Below are 12,565 nucleotides of genomic sequence, written 5' to 3'. Positions count from 1 at the left end.
TATATATATATATATATATATATAAATGCACGTGTCAAATTATAATATGGTTAGAGAGTATCGCGTATCGATTACATAAAAAAATTGTAATAATTATTTTGATAGAAAAATCTCTAGTTTACGAATCTAGTGAACTTGGCTTGGGGGTTCACAAAGAGAACTTTTAAGTCAAAATCCTAATTAACAAAAATAGATCTCAGAGCATTAGAGGCATAAATCAAAACGTTAAAAATCACAAGAGTTCTTCAAGGTAGATGAGACTCATGCCTCTATGGTTCGAAGATCGCGGTGATCGTTGCTTCTTAATTGTTTTCTAATGTGATCGTTGTCAAAAGAGGATATAATACTCTTTATGCTTATATCCACGTCAAAAGAAGCCTAAAATCTATTGAAGTTGAGGCATCCTCAATCCCCATTATATTTTGCTAAACTGATTCAATCCCCTGGGATGACTGCAAAATTCTACTAGAATATGTTTATCTTCTCGGAATTCCATGGTAAAATTTTCGTATCCACAAGGCAAAGGTTAGATATTGTCGTTTTATGAAACGCTTTAACATTCTAGTTGGCTTGATTACGAGTAAAATAAGTTCGAAGGCTAACAAACAATTTAGGGAGTGAAAGCACGAGAAAACAAAATAAAAACACATCTAAAAAGACTACGATAGAACCACTACCCCTACGTCACAAAGACATGAGGAAAAGATTAGCCATGCATTGTACAGAAAGTCACAGACATGGAATCTTGTAGATTTTCATTGCAAGAAAATAACAAAAACAATAACTTACAATAAAACTTGTTTTCTCCAAAGGAATAACACTCTCTCCTCTCATACAATAGAACCCTTCAAAGCTTCTCAAGAAATCAAAGGAAAACAATCCTCTTGAGGTTTCAATCCAAAGGAACAAAAGAAACATAAGAGAAATCATTTTCTTAATCAAAGCCCTCTCTTTTTGACAGCCTCTAGCTGCTAAAAGACGCCTAAAATCGGCCTTGTGAATTAATTTATAGACAAAGCTCGGTAAAGACAAGAAATCTCTCGCCAAATTGATTCTGCAATCTGGCGCAGGCGTGCTATATCTGGTGCAGGTGTGCTTTGATGTCAGCGCGGATATACTGTGGTCTAAACACAAGATCGGGCGCGGACTCATGGTCTAGGAGCGGATGCTTTGTAGAGGGCACAGGCATGCTGGTAATGACATAGATGTGTCAGAGCTAAAAGTGATTGCAGTAGGCTGTCGGAGTTGGTGCGCCGACCGAAATTCCTTCAATTGTGCTTATTTTCACACTTTTTGGCTCCAATTCCTCCATTCTCCTAGTTTCCTGCGCACATAGACAAAACATATATTTCTCAAGTATAATATAATGTGAATAAATGAAAAATATAAGAAATTACCCTACTTAAACATCACATCTTTCACCCTTATCAAACGTCGGACACCAGAGAGAGAGAGAGAGAGAGAGAGAGAGAGAGAGAGAGAGAGAGAGAGAGAGAGAGATTACATATATGCCCTTGCTTAAATTGGGGTTGTGCATGTTATTTTAGGTATTTCACTATTTTGGGCTGCTGGATCAGCCGACTGGGCTTGGTATGACTTCAACGATCTTTGTTGATTGGTTAGATTTGTTAGATGCTTCTAGTCAGCTAGTTTTTTACTCGTTGGGGATTGGTAGGACTAATATGATTGACAAAGTCCTGCATATCCGTTGGCATAGTCTGACCTTAGGCCCATGAACCTAGTCATGAGACTCCTGTCGGCAGAGCAGAGCTAGACTGTCGGGCATAGGGTGAATCATCATAATCTAACAGGTACTGCCCTTAGACAAAGATGCTCAAGGAATGGCTTTTGGTCATCCTCGTTACGGTCATAGGATCCAAAGGATTGGCTTCTTACTTAGGTTTGGTTGCATCGAAGTGTTAGGTTTGGATGATCATTTGTCTAGTGTCTAGGTGAGCCGTTCAGCTCATGCTACATACTCACCTTTATAACATTTTGGCTTGAATTTGGTTCACATGGTTGTGCATCTAGGCCTCCCCGGTCTTCTGTTGGAGGGTCTAATCTTTTATATTCCTTTTGTTTTGCAGACCACCATATCTATTCGAGATTCGTGCAGATACATTTTATGTGTATAAAATGTTGATGCATATAAATTGATGACATGTCTTCCTAAAATTATGTTAGTATGATTTAAGTGTTGTAAAAATGTATTTCGCTAGTTTATTACAAAATATTCTAATTTTGGGCATTTCTTTTTTAAACATTTTGAATATGAATCTTAATCAAAATTTTGGGTTATGATTTTTATTTATTTAATTATCTTTTTTCAATTGAAATATGTTTATGTATCTAACATATTAAATTCAATTCTTACATGCATCCCGGAAAAGGTGAATTTTACATTTTAATAGTGAAAATTATTTACTTTTTATGTAGCATAAAAGATTTGAGTCATATAAATAAAAAAAAATGAGCTAAACACGAGCTTCTTAATAAGCCGAGCACGAACTGTCCGTGAACAACGAGGCATTTTGACAGCCCTAGCGACAATTACGAAAATAGGGATGAAAGTCTTTGTATTTTGTATGGTGGGTGCAATTGTGGGTGAAATGCGGAATAGATTTTCTTCTCTCTGAAAATGGGAAACAGAAGTACGCTGACACACGACTTTGGGGGCTCCCTTATTTGATTCCTTTTTCGGGTTTTTTAGATTTACTAAATTTATTTTATTTCTTTTCCTGCTTTATTATTTTCCTTTAAAATAAAAGTTAAAAAAAAAAAGCAGCCGGTAATTAAAATGCAATGGGGCGTTGCTATTTGTACCCCGAATTAATGGAGATGCACCTTCTTTGTGGCTCCTCGTGATGAGCTTTTAACTTTAAGCTTTTGAGGGAAGCTCGTGGGTTTAATTTAGGAGGTGGATGTCCTCTTAGCTTGTGATAGGCATGATGGGTGTTTTTTATTTTAAAAGATTTTTATGTATATCATTTAATTTTTATGTATTTATGTTTCTAATACCTAAGTTTCAATATACATATATAAAACTATGTATTTAACATTTTTTAGGAGTTAAAAATGAAATGATAATGTTTTTGATCTGATGTGAAAGAATTCAGTGATACAAAAGTATAAAAAATTAGGTGCGAGATAAGTAAATACATAAGAAGTGGTCGGTATGTATGTAAATTGGAGAATGTTATGTGCAAAAGTACTAGTTTTATTAAATAAATTTACGTATTCTGAGTGAGTTGTGAGAAATTAAGTTTTCAAGAAAGTATAATAATAAAGTATACTTTGTGTTAAATATTTTTGAGATGTAGGGTCCCGTATTGTTCATGAGTGCATACAATCCAGTAAAGACTTTGTGTCATAGATAGATATGGGAGTCCTGAGAGGAAACCTTATAATTCTTATCTTTGATAAGTCAGAGAAGTCAGGCACCATGCTCCTTAGAGATTCCCTAAGTTACAAGATTTCAAAGTGGGTGAGGGAGGGATGGAGATCCCCCTTCCTCTCATTTTCTTTTCTAATTTATACACGGAGAAAGACAATAAAATAGTCGACATTATACATTTTTTACTGTACAACGCTCTTCTTTGGTGCATTATTGAAAACAATGCAATGTGGATGTCAGGTGTTGTTGGTACGACGCCCATCCTTGTCGCCTAAGCGAAAAAATCGAGTCCCCAAGTGTTGAGTGACATCTTTGGTAATAGTTCGTCAGATGTATTTACTAGTCATTATGACGTTCTCTGATAGCTGTCATCATACAGGTGAGCTAAACTGTCCTTTTGAGAAGAAGGAATATGACCAGATCTACATGTGGAATGATTCAGCTATTCCAGCAGATGGGCTCGATTCAATCATTTCGACAAGTGAGCTTGATTCAGCCACTTCGACAAGAAGGCTCAATTCAGCCACTTCGACTGATGGTCTCGATTCAGCCACTTCGATATGAGTGCTTGATTCAGTTACTTTGACATGTGGGTTTGGTTCGAACACTTCAGTAGGTGGGATTAATTCAGCCACTTAGACAAATGGACTTGATTCAACCGCTTCAGTAGGTGGGTTTGGTTCAATAAGAATAAAAAATTGTACACTCATATCTATGTATACACTTTGATTTATCATTAAGAGGAATGATATAATAAAAGTTTAATATTTTAAAATATGATAGCTTAAAAATAATAATTGATCAGTCAATTAACCCTCATAAGAAAATTTGCTCATGAGATTATGATTATGAATTTAAAAGTTGTTGAGTTTATTTAAAATTGAGTGTAAACTGTTGAGTGCTCATAAATTTATAGTGGTAAAGTGATATATTGATGTCTTAATAATGTACAAATATTTGATACAAGCACAAATAAAAGAAAAAAAAACTGTCAAAGAGAACAGCCATAATTTTCATGTGGTAAACCCATAGGGGCAGTGATTCCACTATGTCGATGAGGTTACAAGACTCTACGAGCCCTTAAAACCGAAAGCAATATTACACAAAAAGGGGGTCATAAAAGTGATTTTTTTCAAGATGAGTGTAGAGATAGGTTAAGTGGTAGCGATCCGACTATTGTGAAGAAAGACCGACAATAGAGGTTGTGTGCTAAGAAAATTTATGACTGTTTTTGGCAGTGACAGTGGACTCTCGGCGATGGTTTGGTTGTGGCGAATAAGATGGCCAAGCAGTATGGTGGTGGCAGGGACCCAACGACGGTGGTATGGCGACAGCGACGATGGTGGCTGGGAGCGATTGCCTTGTGGTGGTAACAACCATATACTAGTAGTCCAATGGCAATTATGGTGGTGACCAGGCAGCGGTGGTCGGCGGAGACAATAATGGAGGCCAGCCAACAGTGGTTTGGCTGTGAGGACTAGATAGTGACAATGGTGGTTGTCGAGCAATGGTGGTCCGACTACTGTGACTATCAAACAACGGTGGTTCGGCAGCGAAGACAATGGTGGTCGGACAGTGATGGTTGGACGATGGCGACGACCAAACAAAGGAGGTCCGAGGATGGCGATGGTGGTGGTCGTGCAACGGTGGTTGAGTGGTGTAGTGCTCTGATGGCGGCGACGGTGGTTGTCAGGCAACGGTGGTCCAGAGGCATCATTGGGCATGAGCTGATAACCCTTAAGAGTTTAGAGCACCATCAGTTTTCTTCTTTGGGTCCAAGTCCTCATGCATGAAGGGAGTAAGAGCCTATATTGCGTGAATCTTGACCTCTCCATTGGACGGCTTAGAGTGATCAATTGATCATGTTATATTATATGAGTATTTTGTGCTTGATTAAGCCATTTGGGGACATACTTATACTAAATTGATTGATTATTTTTTAATAGGAATCCATTTTAAACATAAATTAAATTGAGGTTCAATGCCCTAAAATCACATTTCTATTTATGCTTTTAAGCTAAAATTAAATTCAAATCAGAGTTTTGGCCACCTAACGTTGCCTTTATTTTTGAACTAATGACGTGCTCGACAAATAAATTCATATAAATAATTTTAAATATTTGATTTTCATTCATCATATGCGCTTCTCATTCTTTTGTTATTTTATAAACATCAAAGCATCCGATCAATTTACAAATCAAGCACCCTCTTTCATCAAAACTTATGATAAAACCTCAATTCCGTATTTTTATTTTTATTAAATTCTCAATGATCTGATCTTGACACACATAAATACATTAATTTGAAAGTTAAAAATATGTTGGGGTGCGTCATTCGTAAATATCAATGTTTTGGATGTTTTGCGTGTAATTATCCCTTCTAATTTATATTTAAATTTATTTGTATCTAAGTCCAATTATATTATGGTATGACTCATACACTATATAAGAGAGAGATGTTGGAGCGGAGCCGAAGAATCTGTTCAATCGGGAGAGTTTCCTTATGTGGGTTGAGGGTGCTGTATATGGGTAATTTGATAATTACATATTGTACTCCAGTTTTTCTAGAGTTATAATAGACATGTATGTAACCCTAGGTCTATATTCTGTATTATGTAATATTTTTTCTGAATATTGAAGAAAGCCGTCTGTCACCTCCCAAAAGAGCCCTTATGGGTGGTGGGCAGCCCAAGACTTAAATACTGTTTTTCGGCCCTACACCTAGCCGATGTGAGACTATTTGTCTGTGATATTCTCCTCCACCCAATCACGTGATGCCCTCGTCACGGATTGGTTCCACCGAGGATCCCACTGGACCATGGAGAGTTCACATACTTGACAGACAATAATCTGCTCTGATACCACTGGTCACCTCCCAAAAGAGCCATTGTGGGTGGTGGGCAACCCATGACTTAAATACTATTTTTCGGCTCTACACCTAGCCGATGTGGGACTATTTGTCCGTGACACGCCGTTCTGCTCTCGAGGACGTAAGCATCTTTGCCGAACCTCGTTAAATCTCTGTGTACTCCTCTGAATTTGTGTCGATTCCTATTTTTCTTCGGCCTAATTTCTCAACAAATTAATCTGTCTCCTAACATAATAATGAATTTGAATAAAATTTTAAAAACAAATATTGAAGTTCAATTGACATTTTATTAGTTATGTTGACCGTTGCATTCATTTAAGGTCAAAAGAGGGGATTGTAAGCAACCAACGGTCTAAAATCTTTACGATATTTTAAACTTTCAATAAAGTTTAAGAAAATGAAGACCAACTTTGACAAAAGGAAAGGAGAACTTGAAGTAGGTGCGGTGGATTTGAATTAACTTTATGGATTGGTGGAGGCAATTAATCAATTGACACGAGTTAATCAAATCTTGATTAAATAATTATTATACTTTATGAAAAAAAAATAGCCATTTCACATTGTTAAGAAGGAAAAAAAATAGTACATCAGGAGTCCAATTAAAACCTACCACATGTACATGTAGGCTCACTCATATATTAAATTAAATTTTTCTTACAAAGGTGGGCATGCTGTACACGTGACAAGCTTTGATTGGAATCCTGATGTAAAACTGCATCAAGACTCAAAATGTAATATTTTTTAGTTAAGAAGACAAGTATTTTGATCAAAGTATTTTTATGATTTTTATATCATTATTTTTTTTGTAATATATATAAATTAATAAATTTCTAAAACTTATATTATTCAAGAAAATACAGTTATTTTCTAATTGATTCAAATCATGCATACAACACAATTCATGTGTATTTACATATCCAACCCCTAAACTTTGCACATTTATATCACTCAGAATCTTTCACAACATATCAAGAGCATCATTATTTTAACTTCTAAAAATTGAAATATATCTCTTCATGCATAAATAAGCATCATATAATATATGTAACATATGAAGTTTAGGTGTGCGGGATGTGTAGATACATAAGAATTGAGTGGTATGTATGTAAATCTTCCATTTATTGAAGAGTTGTTAGCAATATTATTCTAATTCATATAGTTTGAATCGAACGAGAAGTCAATTACCTTCCTCACAAATGCATGGACTTTGATAAGTCAGCTTCTTGAATCACAGGTTTTGAATGTAAAATGATAATTATATTTATACCTTTTTTAATTAGGATTTTATGAAGAGTAGCTTGCTCTATTTTATTTGTTTTTTTTTTTGGAATATTGATTGTTGATTATTCATCATTATTGCATGTTTTTCACATTGGGGATTAGTGCCATATTTTGAATATTTATGTCAACTTTTCAAAACAAGGATGGGAGGGAAAAACATAAAATAAAAAGTTGAACCTTTAGAAAACCGTGCTTTCTTTTTGGGAAAGGCGAATCCAATGTGCCATATGCACAATTCAAACCTGTTACGTTTGGGGAAATAACACTTACAATCACTATGTCTCAGGTAAGTAAGTGCATAGTCGTGCCTTTTTCCTTACATTTATATATGAGTGAATATATATTATGAATGGACCAGTCACTCAAAGTCCTATCATAAGTTACTGAGGTTTATAATTGACAAAAAAACATTTCATTTTGACATGATATTTATAGGTCATTTAGGGTTATAATATGAATTATAATCCCATTGTCATTTCGGTTGTCAGACACTTCTCATTAGTAATGACTAACATTTTTCTACTCCCATCGTTGACTCTTGAATTAATAGAAGGTTGAGAAATATGACCATTGGAATTCATGGAGTTATATAACAATCCATATATTAAGAGTGCATTAAATGCTCGCTTTTAAAAGATGACTATTGATTGCATTAAAAGTGATGCTCAAGGGATTATTATTTATGTTCAATTTCAATGGGTATTGGATATCACACATTAAAGAATAGCTCACAATTGTTTTTTAGCATGCAATTCATATAATCCATTGATAAATTCTATTAGAACTAGTGGGGGCAGTCAATGGTGGATAAGGTTTCAAAATCCATTCATATTAACATCTTATGCATATCCCATATTATTTTCACAAACCTTAAATTTTTCTTAATATGCTCTTAATGTAGTCTTCAAATCTTAATCTCATTATTTTATACAGTAACACATTTCACAATATGTGATATTGTCAGTTTTTGTCGAACTAATCCAACATTATTTTGAACTTCACAATTTCATTATTTTTAGTATAATTGTTGAGAGACTTAATCATCCACTTCGACCATGCTCTATCAAAAGCACTTTTAACTATGGAGGCTTACTAAACTTGCTCGTTACTCAAAAGGATGCCTAATGTTTTTAGTCTAACACTTCTCTTATGTATAGTGAAGTAAATCTCAATTCCTTTTCATGCAATATTTTATTTATTATAACTATTTTTTCATAAAAGTATGCCAAGCTTGGAGAATGTTAGTAATGACTCAACCTGGTAGACACCCTCCATTATTACTGAATTGCTCACTTTAAATTAAGAAATTCACATCTTAGCTTTTAACATCACTGATTTTTCTAAGTTTTAAACTTTATTGGGTTTCCCTCTTATGGTTAGGAGTAATAGGCTCAAACTAACTCCTAGTCATATATTGCGTCATCACTTCTATTACATTCAATTTCTCATCATTCTACATAAGTTAGCTTTTATTCATTGGTTGTTAGATCATGAGAGAGTGACATAATTCCTAAAACTTGGAATGAGGAGTTGCCTAATCATGAAAATTGTATAGGCATCAATTTAAGAGATTTTTTATGATGTCAATAAAGTTTCAGAGAGTGACATTTGCATAAGAAGTGAGAGAGAGAGAGAGAGAGAGAGAGAGGGGGGGTAGGAATCCTTCCTAAAGACCTTTTGAGGAAGGATTATTGCTTTTTATAGGGAGATATGTGCCAAGCCACTTGCTTATTTACCATCTTTAAACATGGTTATGTAGGGAACAAACTCTCTCTACTTAGACTAGTACTTATTGAAGCAACGATCCAATAGATAATTTTTGGTTCTTACAAACATTTTTTTCATTAAATTCTTTAAGAGAGATAAAGCTAATAGTTCCACACACACATATAAAACTTTTAGCAGAGGGATGATTTAATTACAACGGTTATTTTTCTGTTAAATACATACAAAAACTTATGTTGATGCATGACAAATAAAATTTATTGAACTAATTAATCATTTCTAATAATTTTATTAACCTATTATATTAAATAAAAATTTTACATCCATTAATTAAGAACTAATTAGTTGCTTATTAAAATCATTATTATAATGATTAAATTTTAAAAGCATATTATTTTTTAATTAATGATTAAATAAGCATATAATTTTATTTGATTGAGATTAGTTTGATAAAATATTAACTAAATATTAGTAATTAAAAAAAATTAAATTAACATAAATAAAATTAAATTAAATCCATAAAATCATTTTCCCCTTCAGCCCACCAACTCGAACTCATGCTAACGTCCCCATCAATTTCGCCCTAAAACATCTCTTTTGTAATCATAATGTACCTCCCAAAAGAGCTTTTTAGGGTGGTGGGTAGCACAAAACTTAAATACTGTTTTTTCAGCCTTAAACCAAGCCGATGTGGGACTTTTTGTACGTGACTTTCTCCTCTACCAAATCACGTGACGCCCTCATCACGGATCAGCTCCACTGAGAGTCTCACTAGACCATGAAGAGTCCACACACCTAAATGACATTAATCTACTCTGACACCACTTGTCACATCCCAAAAGAGCTTTTCAGGATAGTGGGCAGCCCAGGACTTAAATACTACTTTTCGGCCATACACCTAGCTGATGTGGGACTTTTTGTCCGTATCATTAGCTCACAATACAAGTCACATTTAAAGTTGAGAAAGCAGACATACAAAAACCTCTAAAACTCTCATCTTTTTCCTTCTTCCGGTCCACTCCTATTAACACTATTGAGGAAGGTTTTCTTCTCGTTCTCTCTCTCTCTCTCCTCGCCGCACTTTTTACCTTCTCTAAAACCTCTAAATCCATCTTCTAACTGATTTACTAAATTCCGAATTTAAGGGCAAAACTAACTACCAAATAGCCTCTGAAGGTGAACAATTCGTAATTTAGTTATCTCTAGATTTACATTTTATTATCGTGTCTACTATTGATTTTTTTTATATATATAGTTACATCACGGGCTAAAATTATGAAATATATTGGGTCCCTATATATAATATTTTGATAAAGAAGGGTTCAAACTGTAAAATTGGGGAGATGCCCAACTAATCTCAGGGCTCTTCTAGATTGTGTGGGCATAGTCGGAGCCCAATTTAAGAATCCCAAAGAACTAGGCAATTAAAGTTGTATATTTAATAGCAGGTCCTGCCAAAATTATATTAAATTTTAGTGATAAATTAGTGGTAGTTATGTTAAATACTAATATTTAAAATATGCTTTAAATCTGATCTCACATTGAAGGAAATATTCTCTAACAACTCCTCCATAAATTTAATATTATATATTTCATTTCGCATAATCCATATGCAAAACGAATTTTTTTCAATACTATGGACGCATTTAGACATAATCCCTTGGGATGTAACTGTTGTGGGGGAAAGAAACGATTTTAATTGCTATTTTTTAGTATTATTGAATTTAGAATTAAAAATATATAAAAATTTCCTGCTTTTCAAAATATTTGACAAATTTTTAATATTAAAATTGTTAACTAGTTTTTAATAAAGAAAGCGTACATTTCTTTTATGTTTTCAATGATTTAATTTATAAAGCTGTTTACTTGAAAATATAATATAAATTATGCTTGGAAATATTTTTAAATCAATAAAGGACAAATCATTCCACACTAACCTTTAGACACCACACTATAATAGAATTGATGCCCCCTTCAACAAATTTCTAACCTCCAGCACGAACCTTGAGATATGACATGGACTCGAAGCAAAATTTTGAGCGAGAAACGTTTAATCCTCGATTAAAAGTAATCCAAAGCTCTGATTTGTGCAAATTTATAATCAAACTGACCGACTCAACAAGATGGACCTGACAACACTAAAATCACTCGATTTCAAATAAATCAAGACCAGCTCATAAATCACTTTCAAAAGGTTGTCAGTCATAATTGGAAGATCAAACGAGCGTCAAATATAACATGTTTTTAGTCAAATCGAGCATCATTGCGAGATGAATCCAACGAGTTCAAGATTACTTAATTTCGACATCATTAAGGCAGTGAAACATCCACAAAGGTCTTCCGATGGAAGAGATCTTGCTCGACTGTCTGATCATGTTTTTTGGATTCTTACTTTATTTGCAATTTAGCCCCAAGCACCTCATGAGGTTGGACAGAGACTCGGAGTAGAAGAGAGCAACATTTTAAAAACTAGACCGAACCGACCGGTTCAACTAGCTCGACTGTGAACCAGCTAATAGTCTGATTTTGGTGGGGCTGAAAATCGGCTAAGCGTAGAACTAGAAGAAAAGAGCTGAAACCGGAGATCGAACCGGTCAAGTGGCTGGAACCAGCGGTCGAACCAATTGCCACATTTTTATTGGAAATCATGGAGAATTGTTTGAATCTTTTGATATCATGAATAATGAGTTTTGCTCTGATCATTCTCAACTTCATTTTTTTCTTTACCTTTTGTGAAATATATAAGACTATTAGTCTGTTGCCCTTTTTTTACGAATTTATATTTTCTTAGTTATGTTTCCATACTGAATTTCATCAATTTTTTATATCATTTAAGTTATATTCAATATTCTTTTATTACATTTATGACATCACCCGGTTCAACCCCAGTTCAATTGTTGAACCTTGCACCTCCTCTTTTACTAATTTAATGTTCGATCCGGTCTTTAAATCCTTCGAGGGAGAGCAAAGCCTCCATAAAAGGGAACTGTGACCCTGTCTCCTGCATCAACGTCTTAGGCCGCCTTCATCACTTTCTTTCAACCATCGTTGTCATCCTGCTGTCGCCGCTTGTAGTCTATCACTACCTCCGACCAACGCCAACCATTTGTTGTCGTGGCCTCCTGCCATCTGCGGCCGCCATATTCTTCAATTGGTGTCGCCTCCACCCTCCAGTCACCTTCATCTCAGGTCGCCTTTGTCGCCTCCTTCCGATCGCCACAGAATTGGGCAGCCTTCGCCACCCACTTCCGATCGCCGCCGGCTATCGGCCGCCTTTTGCCACCACTGCCTCCAGAC

This window comes from Phalaenopsis equestris, unplaced genomic scaffold (genome assembly GCF_001263595.1).
Source record: "Phalaenopsis equestris unplaced genomic scaffold, ASM126359v1 Scaffold000002, whole genome shotgun sequence".
In the NCBI taxonomy this organism is placed as follows: domain Eukaryota; kingdom Viridiplantae; phylum Streptophyta; class Magnoliopsida; order Asparagales; family Orchidaceae; genus Phalaenopsis; species Phalaenopsis equestris.
This window is presented reverse-complemented; position numbering follows the sequence as displayed.